The sequence below is a fragment of the Choloepus didactylus genome, chromosome 9, assembly GCF_015220235.1.
Source record: "Choloepus didactylus isolate mChoDid1 chromosome 9, mChoDid1.pri, whole genome shotgun sequence".
NCBI lineage: Eukaryota > Metazoa > Chordata > Mammalia > Pilosa > Megalonychidae > Choloepus > Choloepus didactylus.
The window spans coordinates 13,827,184-13,849,965 of record NC_051315.1 but is presented as its reverse complement, the minus strand read 5'-3'; the positions used below and the strand labels follow the sequence as shown (position 1 = coordinate 13,849,965).

Here is a 22,782-nt window from a genome sequence, read left to right as displayed (position 1 = left end):
AATTTCTTCACCACCACTGTTAATAATTTATTCTGGGAAGTGGAATCATCCCCTAGAGTTGTATGTTTTACGTACATTGGCCTTCTTTGGGAGGATGTTTGCAAAAAGGAGGAACAGGGGCTGAGGGTGTAAGCCGGCTGGTAGCTGTTGTCCCTTCCTTCCAAAGCAGGGGCCTCCCAGCCCGGGGTTCTTTATCCCCCATGGGCCACCCTGCATCCTCCCACCTGGGACCCTGTGGCCTCTCCTGCTTGCTGGAGCGGGTGCAGGGAAGAAATTGGGCTGCCAATTAAGAAAAAAGAAAGAAAAGAACCACATTTTTAAATGGTGCTAATAAAAATTACTAATAATAATTCATCAGGAAGGGGTTTGGCCTTTGCGGAATGAGAGAGGCTGTTGGGAGTTGACTGAGGGACCACCCCAATCCCAGTGGAGGGGTGGGCAGGGGATGGGCTTGGAAGAGGGGGAGTGGGAGGGCATTCCCAGGCCCGCAGAGGAGCTGAGCAGAGCACTTTCCTCTGAAATGCACCCACCCCCTCTCCCTGGGGAGCTGGCATCTGCCTCAAGCAGCACAAGGCAAAGGAAGGGCCCAGAGGAGCCTGGCCCCCCGGGAGGAGGCCGGATGCCCTTACTGCCGGGCCAAGGAGAAGGTCAGAGCAAGCCCCGGCCTGGGTTTGACCCCGGCTCTACCCCTCCTGTCCTCTGTGACCTCTTGCCCCTCTGAGGCCCAGGGTCCTCGTCTATAACGGGAGGTCTGCCAGCCTCATGGGATTGTTGTTGCCAGGGAGCAAATGTCAAGGAGACATTCAGCCCTCATCATTCCTTCCTCATCCCCCTTCCTAACTTGAGTTGTCGTGGCCTCTTTGTCTGTCTGTCTGTCCAGCCAGCTGTCCAGAACTGGCTGCAGATCAGGAGAGTATCAGGCTGGGACCCAGACCTGGTTGGATGTCATCAGCAGGTTCTGGGGGGCAGGGGGGAGCAAATGTGCGTGCGGTTCCCCAGGAAAGGCAGGGGCTGAGGCTGGGACCTCAGGAGCACTGACATTTTAGGGGCGCGCCGGGGACATGGAGGCCACTGAGGAGTGTGCGAAGGATTCTGTGGGGGAGGAGACCCTGTGCCGCTGTCACCCCCGATTGGACTAAGCAGGGTCTTTTCACGTTGTCAGACAGTCTGCTTCCTAGAAACTCAAACCTAGTCGGGTGCTGTGCAGCCATCAGCCTGCACCAGCTTTATCTGGTGACCTGGAGGGCAGCACACGACCTGTGGCTGTGCACATTTTAGGAAGCATGAAGCACACATCTCCACGAAGATGGCAGGCACGAGGTAGAGCTCAGCCATAATGAGGAAGTCTTCTTATGCAATTACTAAACAGGCTTTACTTCATTTCTGGGAGATAACTCTTTGTAAGCTTTGATGGCAGAAAGATAAGTCTGGCTAATTTCAGTAATTCAAAATAGAAATGAATCATTTTTTCCCCCAATATGTCTCCTGAGTAGATTAATTTCTTTTCCAAGTTGAGAGCTCATCCTCCAGCTGATTACTTGGCCCCTGACTTTCCAGCAGTGTGATTCCGGGAACAGCTGGTCAGCTCCCGTGGGCTGGAAAGGGCTGGCGGGACCCACACAGAGATGGTAATGGTGAAAGAGAATCTCTCCGTACTTAACTAAAAGTGGTTTTAAAAACTCCCAGTAAACCTGTTACAGTGGCAATTGCTGAATTGGGCAAAAATAGTTAAGATTTTGCAGTTGTTTGGGAGTAAGTAAATGCCAGGGACTTTTTTCTTGGCAGCTGCCAGCAAAAGGCTGGAAGGAAAGGGGCTTGGAGTGTTTCCCAGGCTTCCTGGGAGGATTCCAATACTGCCCTACCCTTCCCCGGGGCCCGGGGTGGTGAGAACTCGGGAGTTGGAACCTTTTTCCGAGGAAGAATAAATCACGACATCCAAGGAGTATCTGGCTGTCCCCCAAATACTTCCCCTGGGGTTCGATCAGCTGGACAATGCAGATGTCTAAGAGGGAGTGGGTACACTTCGAGCCGTCCTTACCATTGATTCCTGCACGTGAGTGAGCCCATGAGACCCCTTCCTGAGAAGATCTGGGCACACAATAGCGAGGACTGAAGTGCTGAAGGCTCACTCCATCTCCTTTTGCTGCTTCGAGTAGATTCTTCCCATAACCTTCAGTAGATGGGAATGACTTTTTCCCCTCTCTGCACATTGGGGCCCCCTTTCCTTTCTAACTGAGGCAGTCACTAAGAATCAAATGCGCGTGGCGGATGCTGGAGCGCTTGTCAGGCTCTTTCTAAGAATACCCTCTATTTACACAACACTGCCGGCTCACGGAAGCAAGTGTCTCATGGGACCATTTACTCCAGGGAAGTATCAGCCGTCCCTCTTCACACCCTCCTGCCTGGCTTTCCAGCACTCATCTCCCTGGTGCCAAAGCATTCCTGGGAATCCAGACTCCAAACCTTGTCTCTGGCTCCTCCTGGATTTGGCAGGAGGGCTTTCCTGGTTTAGCTCTTGGCTTTCTTGCTCCCCTCCTCCTGCAGTCTCCCAAGATCTGCTGTTACCCAGGAGAGATTCCCCTGGTCAACCTCTGGCCCCCACTCTGCCTGGATGGACCCCTGGACCTAACCTCGGTTCTCACATCTGGGCCCTCCAGCCCCGTCTCCACACCACAGCCAGAGTGACCTTTTTAAAACTAAAAGCTTGTTACCTTCCTGGCTTGAATCTCCTCGGTAACTTCGTGCCACACTTGGGGTAAATTCTGGACTCCTTAGCATCACCTGGAGAACCCTGCCTAATCTGCCCCCCACTTCCCACTCCCCCTGGCTCATTGCACTCCGTCCTGCCCCCTGTGTGTCTCCCAGGGGTACCAGGCCTCTTTGGCCTTAGGGCTTTGCACCTGCTCATTCCTCTGCTTCCCCTCACCCCTAACTCTCTGCAAGATTGACTCCTTTTCATCCTAAAGGTTCCAGCTTAAATGTCACCAACTAAGAGGGAGCTCTTTTGGCCACGCCATCTAAAGTATTTGTAATTACACAATGGATAATTATTAAGTGGCGATGATTGATAAGCCAGCTGCTGGCTTATTATCTGTTCCCTTGTCTGAGTCATTCACCGCTGTGTCCCAGCTCCAGGCTTGGCATACCATATGCCCCAGAAGCGGTCAGAGCAGGCTAAGCTATGCTGCGTAACAAACAGCTTCCAAATCATCATGTTCTAAACCACAGAAGACTTACTTCTCAAGTCAGTTTTAACAAATGTACCACACCAATGAAAGCTGTTACTAATGAGGGTTATATGGGAACCCTGTATTGTTTGCATGATTTTTCTGTAACCCCACAACTCGAAAAGGATTTATTTCTCAGTCATGCTAAATGTCCATTACAGGTTGATAGGGGGCTCTGCCCACTGTAGACACCCAGGCTGATGGCGCACCCACTCTCTTAAACATTCCCAGTGTTCACAGCAGGGAGAAAATTGCACTGGCAATTACATTTCTCCAGCCTAGAAATGATTTATGTGTCACTTTGGCTCACAATTCATTGGTTAGAGTCAGTCACAGGGCCCCACCCAACCAGAGGGGGACTGGGAAGTCCAATCGTACCCAGTATCCAGAGGACGGAGAAGTAGAAATATGTGGCAAGCAGCACCGAAGACCCACACGGTACTCAATAAATACTCTTGGAGGAGGGAGTGTCTAGAATGCTCTTTCCACAGCTACTGGAGGGTGGAAAGACCCAGTTTGGGCAGAGCCAGGGATCAGTGTTTCTGCAGCAGCCGCCCAGTGTTCTCCTGAGACCTGGCAATCCCAGAGGCAGCCGAGGCCTGTGGCTGGCTGCCTGGTGTTCTCCCCCTGGCAGGGACACATTTTGGAGCTGAGGTCCTCTGTGAGACAGCCCCTCCAAAAGGGTTCTGCCTCCCCTCTCTGAATCTGCTACACCTAGCTCAAGAGCTGAACAGAAGTTGATGGAGTTCCCAGTAGGTCCCCTAGAGTTTAAGAGGTGGAGGTGGGTAGTTTGGGGGGGGGTGGAGGGGTGGGCAGGGAGTAAGTGTGGTATTCCCCTAAAAGCCCAATGCCTCCAGGTAGCATCCTGTTAGTGTACAAAGGGGTGGCAAGCCTACACTCCAGCAAAGGCAAGAAAACTGACTATGGCTGTTGTGGGTTCTGGGAGGAGAAGGGGGCAGGAAAATCCAGGTTTGTCTGTGACCCTGATCCTGTCCCCTGGGCTATCATGCCACTTGGGCAGGCTGCTGCGGGCAGCTCTCCTGCCTAAACATGGGTTTGATAAACCTGTACCATCAGAGCAGGCCCTTCCACCAGCCCTCCATCCGGCTGCACCCAACATGATTCGTCTGTAGTGACAGTGCTGCATGCTCCCAGATACAGATGGGTCTGGAGGAAATGCCATCCCCAGGTTGGTTCTGGCACACGGGGCTGTAAACTGTGGCCTCTGGTGGCAACCATCCTTCAAGCAAACATTCACTGAGCACTCCCCACGTTCCCAACACTGTAATCTCTCTTAAATCTTCACACATATGAGGGAAGTATGGCCCCTATTGGACAGCTGGAGAGACTGAGGCCCAGAGAGGTTAAGCAATTTCCTAACTGACTTTTAGTTATAAGGTAGAGCCAGCCTTTGAACCTGGGCTTCCTGACTCCAACCCTGTACACTTAATTATATTCCTCCATGGAAAAATGTGTGATTTCCCCTTCCAGAGATATTCCTCTTGAGAAGCGTCCTACCCCTTCTCCCTCACAGTACCTAGCAGATTTTGGTCAATAATTCGGTCTTTAACGTGAATGAGAAGGAAAAAAGAGAATATTTAAGATGTAGATAGAATACTAAGGTATTTTTCTGGTTATATGTTTTTGTTAAGCCTATTAAGATGAAGGTAAAGCTTCTGAACTTTTGACATAGATGATGGTGGAGGGACAGATTGTTAGCTGCTTAAGCCTGGCAATCTAATCAAGGGACAAAGCCTCTAATATAATACATATGTATCTTAATGGGTGATCAAAAATGAAAGGAAGACTTAATTTCATGTTTATATACCAGACATTGTGCTAGCTGCTGTGGACAAGAAATTGGATAGGAACCAGTTCCTTTCCCTAGAGATTACATTTAATCAAATCATTGCGATTCAGGGAGACACGCCAGGAAGTTTGTGTAGGGGGCAGTGGGGCCACAAAACCCGCCGAGGCGAGGGCGGAAGGAGGCAACCCTACAAAGGCGCGGTTAGTTACACAAGTCAATCAGAAGGGAAGCCCTATTTGGATGGAAAACGACAAGTTCCGGGGCTTGGGAGGACGGAGCCGGGCCGTGGGAAAAAAGCTGGGGGTCCAGCGCTGGCCCACTGCACTTCCAGCCTCCAGACAGAGGGCAGGAGGAGGGCACCAGTCCCGGGTGTGACCCGGCGAGGAACTCCGCCACTGCCGGTAGGATGTCATCGGCCGAGCGCCTCGTGGCCGCGGGCGGGGTCCTCAGCTGGCGTCCCTACTGCCGCCCACACCCGTCCCGCCCCCGCGCGCCAGCACACCTCGCCGCTCCGTAATTTGCCTTGATTTCCATTCATCAGTCCCCTTTTGCTTGCCACGACGTCGGCCGCGCGGATACCCAGACCCGGCACGGGGCGGCTCCGCAGCACCCCGCGCGCCTCCACCGCTGCAGCGGTCACGTGCAGCGCGCCCGGCCCGGCGCCCGGGAGGCAACGAGTGAGCGGGGCCCACGCGCCGAGACCGCCCCTCCCGCCTAAGGCGCCTTCTCATTGGCTCAGCCTCCGCTGTCCCGGCCGTGGAGCTCCGCTTCGTATTGGCTGATGGGCTCCGACGGGCGTGGCCTGCGGGAGGGGAAGGCGTGAACGGAAGGGAGGGCGCGCTCTCGAGAGGTGGGTTACCTAGGCGACGGCGGGGGCGCGCTCGGGGGGTGGAGAAGCGAACCGGGTCTGCTCCATGACAAACCGGCGGGACACGGCTGGGGTCGGGCCCCGGGAGGAGGCGACCGGAGGGGCGGGGCGGGCCTAAGGGCGGCGGGCCGGGTGCGGACGGGCGAGGCGGCGCGGGACGGTCCCAGGTGAGGGCTCCGCGGTTCGGCAGGGCCCCTCGGGCGGGGCGGGGCGCGGGGCGCGGGGCGTGGGGTCGGCGGCGGAGGGCGACGCCGGGGCCCGGGGTCCCCCCGGTGAAGCCGCGCCTCCCAGCCGGGCCTGGGGCCGAGGAAACCGGGACGGTGGCCCCGCCGCTCCCTTCGCGCCGCTCCTTCCCTTTTCCCGCAAATGGCCTCTGCTTCCACTTCCTGCCCCGTCGGGGCTCCCACTTCCTCTGCCTCTTGGTTGCCGCTGCGGGCAGAGTTGCAAAAACTCATTACTACCTTAGGGACTTGTACTTCTTGTGGTGAATTGGGGTCGTATTCCGAAAGTTTTGCTTCGTTTTTGGTTGTGTTTTGCAAATGAATGTAAAGTTGCCTCCTCCGGGCAGTCCTCTTTGATAGGTGCCAGCAGGGAATGTGGCTTCTTATGGGGAACACCGTGGACTTAGCTGTTTCCCTGGGCCAGGCATCAGCCTTACTGCCCTTGCGCTCTTACTGGGTTATAATGAGGTTGTCCGTGGGGGGTTCAGAACTGCGGATCGCGGGGATAGCTGGGCTCAGATTGTTTGTCCTCACTGTGCGAATTTTCAGGTGAATACTAGAAATGTTGGGACTTTAATGTTATCAGGCGAGTCTTGGAGAAATTCCTGCTTCCATGGGGAGACTTGGCTGATTGCATGAAATGATGCCTGTGGCTTGACCTCAAGCCTTGTAGAGCAGTGCACTTTCTGCTTTGTGCTAGTTTTCTAACCTCCTTTCCTTTTGTGAAGCTTTGGGGATGAATAGTGGGCACCAGTTATCAGTGGGGATAGCATATCTTTTAGATGCATAAGTGACCGATGTTCTAAAGCAGAACAGTGAGACCCTTTGGTGTCAAAGCTGGGAACGGAGGAAAGCAGCATTTCTTAAAGCTGAAGCAATGGAATGAGAATATCAAAATTCTCAGCGATGGGGTGGCCGGTAAAGGTAGCACGGAATATCGGGAAGGACAGGAGTGCTGCGTTTGAAGACGTAAAGGTTCCATGCTGGTTCTGAAATTTTACTAGTGGTGTGATCTTGAGCATGGGTTTTTCACCTCTCCCAGCTCTGGATTCCGCAGCAGTGGAAACGGTGATAATAGCTATACCCATGTCACCTAATTGCTAGGATAAAACCACATAAGGCCTGTTTAAATCGAAGTAAGGACTGTGTGGATCGCTCTCTGCGGCGCTGGGTGTAGGGGTGGGAGGAAGACTGGGGGTGGGACATCTTTGTGACATGTCCTTGCCAGTGGCTTTAGTCCTGTCAGCTAGTCTGCTTTCTTCTGACCACAGGTGGGTCTTCCCTTCCTTTTCTGGTCACCTTATTTCCCATTGGAAACAGTGGGTTCTCTTACCTGTGACTTTAGCAAGACTTTGCCATGACTGAGGAGTAGAACCTTTCTCCAGGATTCTGTGTGGAAAAAGTGTGGGTATACGATATTAGATTTCTTTTTGGAATATGGGACGTAGACACATAAAGGTAGGAAAACACAACTTAGAGACTTCAGTGGAATCAGAAGAAGTCTCAGTAGTAAGTGGAAGAAGTAAAAAAAGTTCTAAATTCTACTTATTAGGTTCTTACCTTGCTAAAGATGGCTTGAGACTGCATGAAAAGTGTTGTGGGTTGAGTTGTGTTCCCCCAAAAAGAGATGTTGGAGTCCTAATCCCCAGTACCTCATTTAGAAATAGGGTCATTGCACATGTAGTTAGTTACAATGAGGTCACACTGGAGTAGAGTGGGCTCTTCATCCAATATGATTGGTGTCTTTATAAGGGAGGAGAAAAGTCATGGAGATGGACAAACACCATGTGGAGAGAGAGCCACAGAGGGACGATGCCCATGTGAAGACAGAGGTGGAGACTCTGGTGAAGTGTCTACAAGCCCAGAAACTCCTGGGGCCCCCAGCAGCTAGGAGGGAGGTCTGGGACACATTTCTTCCCTAGAGACTTCCAGGGGACCATGACCTTGCTGACGCCTTAATTCCGGACGTCTGGCCTCCAGAACTGTGAACAATAGATTTCTGTTATTTTAAGCCGCCCAGTTTGTGGGTACTTTGTTATGGCAGCTCTAGAAAATTAATACAAAAAGCAACACATTTCTAAAATCTGAGAGTTGAGATCATTCTTTGTACCATATCACCCAATCCCACAGGGCCTCTTTGCTTTCAGTTGCTAAATTCTTACCTACTCATCTAATTTATGAAAGTTGGTGACCTTGCCTGTGAAGCTGGATTTGGAGACGTTGTAGCAACCTAGAACTCCAGGTTGAAAGAAATCTTAGAGAATTTTCCTAAGGTTTCCAGTGTAACTTGTCTCAAGAAGATATACGAGTCCTACTTTTCATTGGCTCCAGTTATTTCTAAACCAATAGCCCCTGCTTATACAAGACACTCTGTTTGTTTGTTTGTTTGTTTTTAATGAATGCCTGTTGCTGAGAAGTCTTAATGTTACATCAAAGATAGAAAGTAACCAGAAAAAATGGGGTCTTCCTTAGGCCTATGGGGTGAGAGGAGGGGAGGGGGAAACTAACATTTATTGAGCATCAGGCATCTGCTTGTCACAGACCTACCCGTTAACCAATACAAGATGAATATTTGGCTCTGTGGATTTGACCATTCCCTGTCTCTTTTAGCGCCTCAGTTATTTTGTGTCTTGGAATATAAATACGGGTGTATATGTGCACATATTCTTAGGTGTTCCAAAAAATAGAGGAGACAGTAAGTAAGAGGGTGCTTCTGGATGGGCGAGAGTAGAAAGGAAGGTGAGGAGGACAATGGGTAGGTGAGTCTTAGAGAGGGAAGATGCCTGTGTTTAGTCCAGCAGGTGGAAAATGCCAGCCAAGGCTCAGTTGTGAGTTTATGTCACGTAGGAAAAGTAACTGCTAATAATATTCAACTGAGTGTTCTCTGTTGTGGTTGTAGTGGAGTTTTAAATTTTTTTTTTTTTTAATTTAAATCTAAATGCAAAAGGTGCCATTAAGTAATAGTTGCTAATATATTGTTGGTGATTTTGTCTGTACTTTGTGGGCAATTTATATATAGGATACTTTAAGCTCACTAGATTGGGAATTGACGTAGCAAATATTAGGTTAGTCCTTATTCAAATTAAAATAGTCCAAGCTATGTAATTTTACTTGGTATGCGGCATGAGTTGAAGGAAATATAGTAGTTTCATCTTTTGTGGCTGGTTACCTCTGTTTTGTGTATCAAATTATCCCAAATTTAGCAGCTTAAAACAACAGACATCTATTATTGCAAGCAGTTTCTGAGGTTTTGGACTCTGGAAGTAGCTTAGCTGGTGTTTCTGGCTCGAGTCTCTCTTGGGGCTGCCAGGGTTGGAAGGCTTGGCTGGGGCTGGAAGGTCCGCTTCCTAAGCTCTCTCACAGGCTGTTGGCCGGAGGCCTCAGTTCCTCACCACAGTGGGTCCATCCAAAGGGCTGCCCACAACCTAGCAGCTAACTTCCTCCCCAGAGCCAGCCATCTGAGAGAGAGAGAGAGGACACAAGCAAGATGGAAGCTGTAGTATCGTTTATATCCTGATCTCGGAAGGGACATTCTGTCGCTTCTACTGGCACACAGGCCAACCCTGGAACAATATGGGAGGGGACTTCACAAGGGTGAGATTGGGGGCCGCTGGCATTTTCGGAGGCTGCAACCATACCTTTTTTTTTTTTTTTAAGGTTTAGACCAGTCATTATTGAAGAACTATTTTTATCAGATGCTTGCTGAAGTATGTAGTACTGATGGAGATTAAAATACAGCTGGAGATTTTACTATTCTGGAAACTTTTAATATTATACTTTTAACTTTATATGGTCTTCTGGTTCTTCATAGTCAGATGCTAAGATTTAAATAGTCAAATATGCAATAGCTTTTGGAATTAGAAATTTAAATCTCACTGGTCTCTAAACCAAATGGAACAACTGAGTTTTTTTTTTTTTTTTACCCCCCAAAACAAGTTGGTAAAAACTTATTGCCAAAATGAATGTGTATTCTTCAAAATAAAACTAATTGGTAAAGTAGACGGAAAAATTGTGGAGAACCTAAATTCTGCCCACTCCCCACCCACTATGTCCCACCCCCATTGTTTTTTATCTTAGTCGCCTAGCAGTTTTTCAGCTCTGTTTTGAAACCCTCATACCTTTTAATTATCTGATTATATGCCTGGATAGAAGGGCTTTATTCTTTTAGCCTCCAGACAGATCTTTCTGATTGTCTGTGGATGGAGAGAAGAGTTGAAGATTAAGTGTGGGATCCTGAGCCTGAAGTCTGGCTTTTCCATTTGACCTTGGGCAAGTTGTGTAACACAACCCCCCACCTCCTATAGCCCCCCGCCCCAGCCTTGGTTTCATCATCTGTGAAAGGAGGGATTTGGGCTAAATGATCCCTGAGTTTCCTTTCATCTCTAAAAATTCTTGGATTCTAATATTTTCATTTATCAAATCTCCTTTGAATCAAGCCTAGCTATAACAAAAGGCTGTATAAATCATGGTAATTTGCAACCACAGATGACAACACCTTCTGAGAATGGCTTTTGTTTGTCCCAACCCAGATGAAGGTCATTAGTCACCATTGGGCAGAGTTGAAAAGTCAGCACAATTTGCCTTTCCTCTGCTTCCTATTTTCAGCCCTTTTCCCATCTGCTGTCCTAATTTATGAGCTAGTGTCTTTCTTTCCTTTCAGCCTTCTTCCATAACCACCCCCTTCCAAAAAGGAAAAAAACAAACAGGAAAGGACTGGAGGTCAGTCACTTAGGCTTGATCACTGGCCCTGTTGTTGGGAATGGATCCTAGTCAGTGTGAAACCTCAGCTGGTCGTTGTCTATTAGGTCTCTTGGTCTCAAATTGTATCTGTTCCTTCCATAAGGCTGCCATTTTCTAACCTCTTAAGTAGCTCTAAGCTCCACCCCTTTTCCCATACTCACTGTCTTCCCCCTGGTCCAAGCCATCGTCATCTATGGCCTGGCCTGCTGCACCCCCCCCATCTGTTCTCTTCTGTTTTCCCACACTGTAGTCAGAATGATCTTTTCAACATGCACGTCTAATTGTGTCACCCATTTGCTTGAAACACTTTGGGGGCTTTCCAGTGGTCTCAGGAGAAGGTCTAAAGTCCCTAAACTTGGTCTACCTGGCCCGTGTTCTGGCCCTCCTCACCTCTTTTGTCTCATCCCATCCCAAGCTCCACCTCATCCTCTCTGCACCGGCAGCCACCAAGGTCTGTCTTCCGTTTTCTGACTGGGCCTTGCTCCCCCCTGCCTCTGGTCTTCATAGATGTAGTCCAGGAAGAGGGAATGCTGGGTAGGAAAGCCCTTGGCATGTTCACGGAACCGAAAGAAGGCAAAGCTAGTGAGGGAAAGGCATGTTTTGGGTCCCGTTGCCCATGGTGACTCGCGGGCCTGGATTTTCTTCTTGGGGAGCCACTCAAGAGCTTTGATCACGCTTTCATTTATGTTTTTAGAAAATTCTCTCTCAGAACTGTGGGAAGCAGAGATTGAAGAGAGGCTAGTGCGCCATGAGGAGGTCAGTTAGTGTCACAGCCCAAGAGGGCTTTTGCAGCTAAAGGACTAAAGAAAGCACCAGACATGTTCTGAGACATGAGCTTTTATTTTGGGGGCTTACCTACATGGTGGGAAGTCAGCTGCTCTGAATGGTGATGGGTTCAGAGCTTGATGTGTAAGGTATTCTGCAAAAGCAGGGGGTGCCAGGGAGTAATTTATAAGGGTTAGGACAAAGACATTCAAATGGGTGTGAGAGGAGCAGGGGTCTTGTGACATAGGGAGGGATTGATTGTAGTCAACAGGGAAGGGGGAGGATTATAGATTATCTTGTAGATAATAGTACCTCAGGGAGTTTCAGAAAGGAGGTAGTTTCAGGAGGGAAGCAAGCTATAGATTACATTTAGCACCAGAGGCCTGATTTTACAAGGAGAGTAGGTCAAACCTTAACTGTCCAAGGTCAAGCAAGCTGCTTTGTGCAGTCTTCGAGGCTCTTGGGGAAGGCGCTGGGCCCGGGGCTCCCATAGTTAGGACGCTGTGGTGTGGTCCAGGGAAGGGGGTCTGGGACTAGGCTTGCGGCAGAGGAGTTGGAAAGAATGGGTGGCTTTGAAATGATTTACAAGATAGAATCAGTAGACTTGATAGTGAATTGAGTTGAAGGAGTGGCAGGGGAATCAAGGCTAACTCTCAGGTTTCTGGCTTTTAGTAACAACTTGGATACCACTAGGTACTTCAGTAACTACTTGATGTAGAATGGTGGAGAAGGAGCAGATTTTAAGGAGGTTGGGGAGAATCAAGAGTTCTGTCTCAGGAATGTTAACTTTGAGATTCCTGGGAGACACCAAGTGGGGAGAGATGGCAGTTGGACAAAGGGAGATGAGTCTAGAGTTCCGGGGAGGGCTGCATTTTAAAGGTTTGGAAGCTCCATATAAAGCCTCTGGAATGGACGAGATCGTCTAGGGAGGGTGTGTAGAGAAGAGATGTGCATAAAACTGAGTTCCTCAGGGTACTGACATTTAGAAAGCTTGGCAGACGGTGCTGAGAAAGAGCTGCCAAAGAGCTACCAGGAACCGTGGGAGAGGGTGGACTTATCCAGAGCCAGAGGGAGAGCGTCAAGGAGGGAGAAAAGGGTTTATTGGAGTTTGCGACATGGAGTTTGTTGGTGACCTTGACAAGGTCTGTTTCTATGGAGTTGTGCTGGGGGAGGAAGCCAGTTTGGGATGAAGCAGTGAGGGGAAGGAAACACAGGGCCTTGGCAGTCAAAGTGCGGTTTGGGGACCAAAAGCATCACCTGGGAGTGTGTTAGAGAAGCAGAATCTTGGGTTCTACCCCAAACCTACTGAATCAGAATATGCATGTTGTCAGGATTTTTCCAGGCAATTTGTTTCTACATGAAAGTTTGAGAAGCACTGGAGTAGATAACCAGGACTATAGAGGAGTTGTGTTGTTAGCTAAGGGGACATATGGGGACAAAGGAGTGTGTGTGTGTGTGTGTGTGTGTGTGTGTGTGTGCATGTGTGTATTTATGGTGATGATTATACAGTGTCTGTATGCTGTGAAAAGATCATGGTAGATTGAATCTTGTCCCCCAGAAGACACGTTCAAGCCCTAACCCCTGGTCCTGGGGTGTGAACTCAATTGTAAATAGAACCTTCGAGGCCAAATTGAAGGAGGGTGGGCCTTAATCCAATATGGCTGAAGTCCTTTTAAGCAGAGGAAGTTCACATGCACACAGGAAAAGCCAAAGGTGGAGATGCAAGGAGATGGAGGTCAAGCCAGTGCCAAAATGCTTCAGACTCTGGGAGAAGGTGTGGCCTGTCGAGACGTTGACTGTGGACTTCTAGCCCCCAGAACATGATACAATAAATCCCCATTGTTTCAGCTGACCAATCTGTGGTATTTGTCATAGCAGCCCTGGCAGACTAAGACAGCAGTCAAGACTGATTAATGGTGCAGGAAAAAGAAGACGTTGGCAGGAATGAAATTCTTAGGGTGGGTGTGAAGGGCGGGGTGGGCCCCGGAGCCTGCAGGGAGGGCTTGGCCTTTGCTCAGAGAAGGAACCTGCTCTCCTGAGAGATGGAGAAGGTGGGTGTGAGTGCCGGTAAATATGTAAATTTGGAATTTGGTGGAGGAGCCTTGAGAGAGTTTGTGCCTGAAGGCTATTTTCCTTGGGGAAAAATGAGGTAAGGTCATCTATTAAAAGCCAGCATGGGGACAGGGAAGGGAGAATCACAGTAAAAAGATTTTCAGGAAGTGCAGAGTGAATGCCCATTCCAGGTGTGCAATCCTAAGTGAATTTAAAGTGGAGTTCAATAGGGCCAGCTGTGTGATCCCCACCCCCCCACCCCCGTTTGCTTGACAGGACAGGTACAGGTGCTGACAAGGAGACTAGAGGGTGTGACAGAGGAGAAAGGAGCGAAGAGGTAAGGAGACTTGCAAGAGGGCTTTATAGTGTTGGCTGTGGAATCTAAATGCTCACATTTTAGTTTCCTTGGCTGCTCAAGCAAATACCATGCAAAGGGATGGCTTAAACAATGGGAATTTAATGGCTCATAGTTTTGAGGCTGGGAAAATGATGCAATCAAGGCATCAGCAAGATGATGCCTTCTCCCTGAAGACTGTGCTGTTCTGGGGCTGCCTGCCAGCGATCCTTGGTCATGGGCTCCTCTGTCACAGGGCAGTGCACATGGCAGTCTCTCTTGGCCTCTCCATTCTCTGCCAGAATCTGGATTCCGTTGAATTTTAGTTTCTTGCTTCCTGTGGCTTTCTCTCGGTGTCTCAATTTTATTCTGCTTATAAAGGGCTCCAGTAACAGGATTAAGTCCCAAGCTGGGCCATAGCTTAACTGAAGTAACCTCATCAAAAGGTCCTACTTACACTGGATTCACACCCCCAGGAGAGGATTAAGTTTAAGAATGTTGTTCTGGGGTAGAGACAGCTTCATACCATCACACTGGATAAGGAGGGACATCATGCCCAGATAGGATTGATGCACAGAAAGTGCTGGGTGCCAGCGCTTGTGGGGATCAAGACATCAGAGGATTGCCCAGTGGGGTATTTGAGTAAGTGAGCTAGAAGGATGGGAGGCTGAGATTAGAGGGCGAAGAAGAAGTTTGGGGTACAACCCTGGCAGTGTCGGGCAGAATGAAGGTCAAGGAATTGAGAGTCCAGGCTATTGGACGGGTCATCCATATGGACCTAGAAGTCACTGAGGAGGATGGCAGGAGTTAGGGCAGGAAGGGAGTCTGAACCACCAGCAGATATCTTCAACAAATGAGGGAAGTGACCAGGAGGTCTGTAAATGATAGCACACAGGGCGAGGGGGGTGGGGAGCATCGCAGCTGGAAAGCACAAGCCTCAATGAAATGGGGGAGATTATTGGAGTGAGGAAGTACTGAGTTGAACGTGACAGTGGGGAGCAAGGAAGCACATGGCAAGGGAGGAAATACAGCATCTGCTTCCGATGTGGTGTCCCCAGGGCAAACCGAGGTCTCAGGCAGAGCCAGAGGTTGAGGAACGTTCTTAGAAGAAGCCAGGAAGGTCTTGAAGAGTTTGCTGATGGCCCCGAGGGCTGGATGCCCGGATGCCCTTGCCTTGGGATGAGAGTCCTAGAACTGACTGGGAGCTGGGAGGCTGGACAAAGTGCTGCCCTCGCCAAGGAAGGGCCCCGGTGCTGGCATCATCACTCCCGTGTCTTGGCGGGGCCAGCGGCAGCTTCCTCCAGCGGATTTTCCCCAGCTTCATGCACTGACACAGGAGAGGTGGCAACAAAACTGTTTCTGTTAGATTTCGGGAGCTGCTGGGGAGATTTAGGACAGCAACCTCCTGAAATGCCCACTGGTAATGCCTGTGAAGGCGGATGACCTGTCAGTTTGGGGTGATGGAGGAGAAAAAAGGGTCTAAAGGACTGTTGAAGAGAACATTCCTATACCTGTTTCCATGTTGAAAATGCCCTCTGAGGCCTCAAAGCCTTTAACACCTATTCTCCTGTTTGTTCCTCCCCTATCGCCCTGTGCGAATGGTAGGGCACATGCGGCCCCTGTCCCTCGGGAGATGGACTGAGGCCCGGGGGCCTGGAGACTTGCCCAGTCATGTGGTGAGTATCCCACCATATGCAGCATCCTGGCCAAGTGTCACCTCAGCTGGCCGGATGGCGTCTGAGTCTGAGCCAGGAAATCTCCCTTGCCCTCTCTCTTCCTTCTTTAAGGACCTGCATGCAGCTTGTCCTGCCTTAGCATAGGTGGGCTCCTATGCCACTTTCTTTCTCAAGATATTGTAAAATATTAGAGTGATATTCAGAAAGCAGTTACGGGCTTCCTCAGGGACTCATAAACCTTCACAATAACCCTGAGGATATATGGGTCGGTACATTTTACAAATCAGACTGAAGCTGAGAAGAGTTAAGTAACTTAATCAAGGCCTTTGAGTTGAGAGTTTTCCCTCCTGCCCCACACCGTAGTTGAAAATAACTACTTATAGTTGTCCGTTTCCTCCCAGGTCTTTGTTTTAGATTGTGTGCTCTCTGATCCCCTTGCATTTCTACCTTTTAAATGAGCTTCTGACTCCCAGGTTTGTGTCCTTGAAACAGGACTCAGTATTTAGCACCACATTTGAAGCTCCTCCCCACCCCACCCCAGTCCACTAAGCAAGCAGCCGAAGTAGACTGCTGAGGCCGGCTGCTGGGGTCCAGTCCCGGCCCTGCTGTGTACCAGTTACGTGATCTTGGACAAGTTACACGAGCTCTGCTTGAGTGCATGCAGTATTCTACCAGACACTGAGAAGCAGGAATGGCAGTAGTAGACCTCTAAACAGGACTTTATTTGGATAAGTATTTCAGAACAGTGACGTATGTGTTTGCTGTAAAGTCTACGAGGCATTAAAACAGACTGGCTCCTTTGCAGGTAGAAGGAACTTCAGGGTGAGTCTGTAACTCAGTGGGACTCTCTAAGGCTAAGGGAATCCCCAGTTAATGAGGTGGGGGAAGTTAGGTCAGGGGATGGGCTTTATTTCTGAAATACTATACATTTTAAAAAATCAGAGCTTATAAATCACCTGCCACCCTTTCTTGTTGCTCTGTAGTTCAGAAAAGTCATGATATAAGTGAATTAGCATTTCAAAGCTTACCAAGTATCACTTGTCTTCGTAAGGCCTCACAGCCCAGCTGGAGAACTTCGTGTGTGGTTTTTGTTTTTTTTTTTTCTTTAATGCAGCATTTTTTTGTCATCTCCCAGGCCCACAGGGCAGGCAAAGAGGAACAGACAGCTCACAGACCTTCTCTAATGAGACAGACCCCACTGGGATGGAAATACTTGTTTATGGAAGTGCAGCAGTGGGGGCTGTTGACTGGCACGTGGGCCCACTTAGACGGGGTAGGGACAGTTAAGCTGTCCTGGGGGAGATCACAGAAGATGGTGGAGACATATTTAAGCCGAGTACTAAATGGCAGGAGATGCTTCTTTAGGGTGGAGGGCAGTCCTAGCAGAAGGAACAGCACATGCATGGAAACACAAACCAGAGGCAGGGTCCTTAAGACAGACTGCTTGCTTCAGTGCCTGCTGTTTTCTTTTTTCGTTAATTTAGTTTTGTGTTTTTTTTATTTTTTTGGTGGGGCAGGGGGTAAAGAGATATTCATTAGGGAACAGAAGTACCTAAAACAAGTTTCCTTAGGCTCACAGGAGCATTAATTTGAGTTGTTTTGCAGATCTAATTTCTGGTAAAAAAATAGCAAACAATTGGAAAGGAACTTAGATCATTTAATTCAACTTCCTTATATTTATAGATATAGAAACTGAGTCATATTTGCATGCGAATGTAAAAATAATCAATTCCTTGGTGCTCATGACAATAACAACTGGACAAAGGGAGGGGAAAATTGTTTTTCCTTCTTTAAGTTAATGTGTGTAGGAAACGCAGAATACACTGACAGAGAAACTTTGAGAACTGTGATGATTTGTTTTTTTGCCAGGACTATCACCATGGGAATTCTCCTTTTAATGAAAAACAATAAGGAAATGCAAATTTACCCAATAGCTTCATTTAACAGAGAGATTTATCAGAGTTTCCGCAGCGACTGGGGTGAGTTTGTGTCTTGCTAAGACTGACAGCCCACTGCTGGCCCTTCTTGGGTGGGTGCCCAGGTGGGACACTGAGCTTGGGTGCTGAGAGCCACTGCTGTTCTGCTCCCATCACTTAGTCACTCAAAGGTCCAGCCCTCCATACTGTGCTCCTTTCAGAGAATAAACAGTCAGCACATGGTCAGTTCCAAGCATCACTGCCGATTGAAACAATCAAATTATACATTCTCTGAGAAGTCCTTATTTAACTCAGTTAGGGGAACCATGGGAATTTAGTGAAAACTAGGTTGCTCTAATTTTCAAAGAATACCTATGATATATCTAGAGGAACTTTGCCTATTGTATTGAAATGCCAAACCACTTAGGTCACAGTGTCTTGTTTATTCTGAGCCTTTCCTCATAAATGAACTAACTTTACATTATGATTTAGTGAGCTCTGTTTTAAGGGCCTTGGTTGTAACTAACAATGATAACTTCATCACAGTTTGAACAAATCCTTAAATAACAATCTGAAGAGATTCAATTTCTTCATTGACAAATTCTCAAGGCTTAAAAAAAGACACTTATCCCTTCCCCATTGCGACTTTCCCCATCGTGGTTTTGGTATATTGCAGGTTGGCATAAGAAATTAAACGAGAATTTGGGGGAGTTTTGTGGAAGCTGCAGACAACATGTAAAGATCAGCAGACAACATACAAAGGCTAGAAATGTGCAGGATTGTTATTAAAAAAGAATTCCTGTAGACTCTGGCATCGTACCAGAAAAGGTTGAGTCCTTATATGATTCCCTAAAGGAAAGTGAAGGTGAAGGGTCTACCCCCATGGGTTTTCAGGCCAGCAAAGGCTGGTTTGAAAATTTAAAAAAATGGTTTAGCCTTGGCAATGTAAAACTAATGGGAGAGGCAGTGTCTGCTGATCACGAGGCACTAGGGAGTTTCTGACACCCTGAACACAAATTTTTTTTTTACGTGGATTTTCCAGATCACAGGGGTGCTGCAGCCCTAACCCCTGCAATGTGGAAGGGGTAACTGTATAAATTAATATTTGTTCATTTGCCAAACTTTGCTTCTGAAATAAGTAAATAGTGACTTCATCTTTTTAGGCTTTTGACCGTAAGTATTGGAAATAGGGATGAATCCAAGGATTCATGTATTTTAGGGTAATGCCCCTTCAGTGAACACTCAGGACCCTCCAAGCGCTGGGTACAGAGGATATAAGAAGGGAAGGGGCTGACCTCTTGCCAACACTCATGGAGCTTTAATTGCAATGGAGGAAATAAGCAAAAAGGAAGTCAATGGAAAAATAAAAGAATTGCAAGTTGGGATCAGTGCAGTGAAGGAAGCAAAGGGGCTAAAGAAGGGAGGAGGCTAGAGCGTGGCCCTGCTGAGTTGTGATGGGGTCTGGGGAGGCCTCTTGGAAGAAGTGATGTTGATGCTGAAACCTCCAGGAGTGGGAACTAAGTCTGTGAATGGCGACTGGGAAAGGCGTGGGTTGGAGGAGGCAGTGGGATGGGGAAAGAGTGGCTGGGGATGGGGTGGAGAGGTGGAGACCAGAGGTGGGAGGAGAGGGGAAAATCAAGTCCTGGAGGCATCATTTGAGCCCCCACCGCAGACTGTATTCCTGAGCATTCAGTTAATGTGAGGCAATCAATAAATCTGTGTCTTAAGCCACTTTGATTTGGGGTTTCTTTCATTGTGGGCAAGAGTCCTAACTGTACAGTAGGGCCGGTTCTCCATCCAGTATTCATGCTTGATTCATTCAGAATGAAGTATTTTTTGTGTAATTGTATCAACCTCCCACCCCCACCCCTGCTTAGGTTTAATTCCTTGGGCTTGAATTGTATGTATATTTTCAAAGCCATATGCAGGAACCTAAGAATCTCCTGGTTGGAAGTGATAGAAACGTGAGGTAAACAGCAATGGGGGATTTGTTGGGAGGACACCTGTGTATGTCATTGACTCAAAGAAGAAATGAAAACCCCAGCCCCAGGAATGCTGCCCAGACTGCCCTGTGCTTCTCTCCATGTCTCGCCCTGGGGGTCTGTCTCCCTGAGGATCAGCTTTCCCCACTTGGCAAAAAACATAGCTGCCATTTAGTAAAAATGGATGGCCTGCAGATGTGCTGTTTGATCACACCATACTTTTGAAAACTGATTTAGTTATTAACATTTAAAAAGGGGCATAAAAATCCAAATTTCTGGTGGCTCCTAAAATCATCAGAGGGCCACTGTCCCTCAATCCCAGCGCTCAGCTGCCTGGGAGGGATCGCTGTTTCTTCTGGAAGGGGCATGCACAGTGTAAAATGCCACCCAAGTCCCACCACTCCCTTACTCCGTCCTGTGTCCCTCATTTGCTTGACCCGGCTTCTCCCTCCTCCAGCCTTAGCCATGATGGGCCCCCTCTCAGCACTCCTAGGGAAAAACCTTGGGGTTGGTCAGTTTCTCACAGGGGCAGGGCCACAGCCTAACCTGGCATGTCATATCTCCCTCCACCTTCACCCCTGTCCCATAATAACCAGGAGACTCATGCCTAGAAACGGGATGCTAGGAGACAGTACCTTAAATGAGGTATTTGGAGAACTTTGTTTAGTGAGCTCTGTTTTCGACTCATTTTTACCAGATGTACCTTCACTGAAAGGGTCTGTTACTGTTCTTAATGTGTATGTGAAATGCTATTACTTGAAGTAGCCATCTGCTTTTTTATTTTGGAAGAGCTTTGGGAAGACTTCAGAGAAACTTTCATGATTTATGGCATGAAATGAAATAGCATATGAAAGTATATGCCTGTTCTTTATGGGGTGATATAAATACAGTTTGACAACACCTAATCCGGAGATCTAGAACCTTGCCGTGTTTCCCCTACCACATCATATGGAAGATTTGGAGTGTTTAAGCAAACTTTAAAAAATTTTTCTTGAATTGTATTTCCAGGTTTTGTTGAGAGAAGATAGAGCACTTTGTATTATTTTTCTCAATGTAAAGAAGGTAACTGGATCATCCTCAAGAAACTAAAGTAATACATCAGTCCTGCAAGTGTATCCATCAAAAATTAATATTACAATGGGAGGTTATGATGTAACATGGCTTATCTATGCTTTCTTATGGATGACAAGCTGGAATGGCAAAAAGTTATTACAAATATATTAACAATTCTTCAAACCTGATTTAGTTAACATTAAAATTTAGGTATTGATAGAATTTGATGAAATATTTAAAAACAAAAACCTGCCTTGTACTTTCTGGAGTTTGTATTCAGATCTAAATGGTGAAAATCCAATAATATATTTTCAAATCAGAATCACTTTTTTTCTTCCTTAAATTTATTTCATTTCCTGAAGTGAACATTCTATTTTAAATAACTTCATTGTTTTGTTCCATCTTTTGTAAAATTCTAAACTTCCTCAAGACAGTCTTTTAAAAAAAGTTCTCATTTCCTTGGGGCTGCTCTGAATCTGAAGATCTTAAAGCTGCCTAGTAAATATTTTTTCTAAAATATATTTGTACCTGTTTATAGGACAGAAGGTAATTATAACTGTTATGATGAATCAAATGTTCTTTATGTTAGGAGGTAAATATGAAGAGAAGCACTGGCTTGGTGGACTGGATGAGGAGATAAAAAGATCCTCTTAGGGATCACAGAGTTGAGTGATGGTATTTCAGCATCTGCATCTAGGTGTAAAGCCAGAAAACACACAAAAATAATTTTGGATCAGATTATGAAAAGTGAATCTGTTTTCTTAAGATAGCAAAGTACCATTTCCCTTGCAAAATGTTGATCGCGAGACTGTCATTTAATGGCTATTAGAAAATGAGTTTCCATTTGAAGTTAGACTCCTGGTTCCATCAGGTGAGACTTCTGCTCCTTACGGAATTAGGTTTAGAAAGTAGCCCCAACCCTGGTTAAGACAGTTAATGTTTAAGTGTGTTTTCTGTGACAGGTAATGGGTGAAACGGGTTAACAAAATGCAGACTTGGTTCTCAAGTTGCTTCAAGTCTGATGCGATGACTTTCAATGCGGCCGGAGGCAGAACCATCTGGGCAGCCTGAGAGAGCACAGGGGCCAGGGCATCACTCTTCTAAACTGGAATTTCCAGGCGCGTGGGACCCAGCACCTGTGTTTTTGTCTTTATTATTTTTCATACCTTTTTGTTGTGGAAAATTTCAAATGTATATAAAAATACAGAAAATAATATAATGAACTACCTTGTGCTCATCAATCAGCTTCAATAATTATCAATTTAGGACTAGCCTTTTATCAGGTATACCCTCACCTCACTCTCTCTCCTTGATTATTTTGAAGCAAATCCCATATATCATTTAACTTCATTTGCAAATAACTCACTATAATCTACCTCTATCTTGTTTTTTAGATAAAACCACATACTAGCATGTCACTTAATTTTTAAACAATATTCCTCAATCTCACCAGTCAGTATTCAGATTTCTGCAGTTTTCTTATAAAATTGTTTTGTTCATATTAGGCTCCAAATAAGAGCCATATGTTTCAGTTGTTTGAGGTGTTTTTTAGGTCTCAAAATTTATAGATTCCCTCCCTCTCTCTTTTTTCCTTACCATTTATTTGTTGGCTAAACTGGGCTGTTTTTCTGTAGAGTTTCCCACAGATTTACAGCTGATGGTAACTGTGGGGTTTAACATACTTCTCTGTCCATTGTCGTGCCTGTAAATGGGTAGATTCAGAAGCTTTTTTTGGCAAGACTATGTCATTGGTAGTTATGTCTTTTTCAAGATACACACACTGTCATGTGATCTCTTTGTTTTGTGATGTTAGCTGCCATTGATGCTCAATGTCTAGATTTTAAAATTCATACAGGGTTGCAAAATGGCAGTATCCCAAATTCTATCATTCCTTTTATTTGTTGGAATCTTTCCATAAAGAGAAACTTTGCCTCATCTATAAATGGGTTACCTAGTAGTACAGTCCGTATAGTAGAAACAAGATAACATTTTTGATTCTTTCTCTTTATATACCAATTTTAAAAATAAAGAATTGGTTCACTCGTCCTTCCAAGTGACCAATGAGGTGCTTTTTTTTTTTTTTTTTTTCTTTTTCTGCATTCATGTTATTTATTATTGCAGGGCTTGAGGGCTCTGGG

The 22,782-nt window shown here is 47.1% G+C and overlaps 1 protein-coding gene across 1 annotated transcript in view; it reads left to right on the top strand.

Moving 5' to 3' along the window:
* The first annotated feature begins 5,946 nt into the window (after positions 1–5,946).
* The window catches only part of RALB (RAS like proto-oncogene B), a 48,488-nt gene continuing 31,652 nt past the window's right edge, over positions 5,947–22,782 (top strand). Inside the window, exon 1 of the mRNA XM_037849237.1 lies at positions 5,947–6,072. The gene's annotated coding sequence lies outside the window, so the exon portion shown is untranslated. The remainder of the gene's footprint in view (positions 6,073–22,782) is intronic.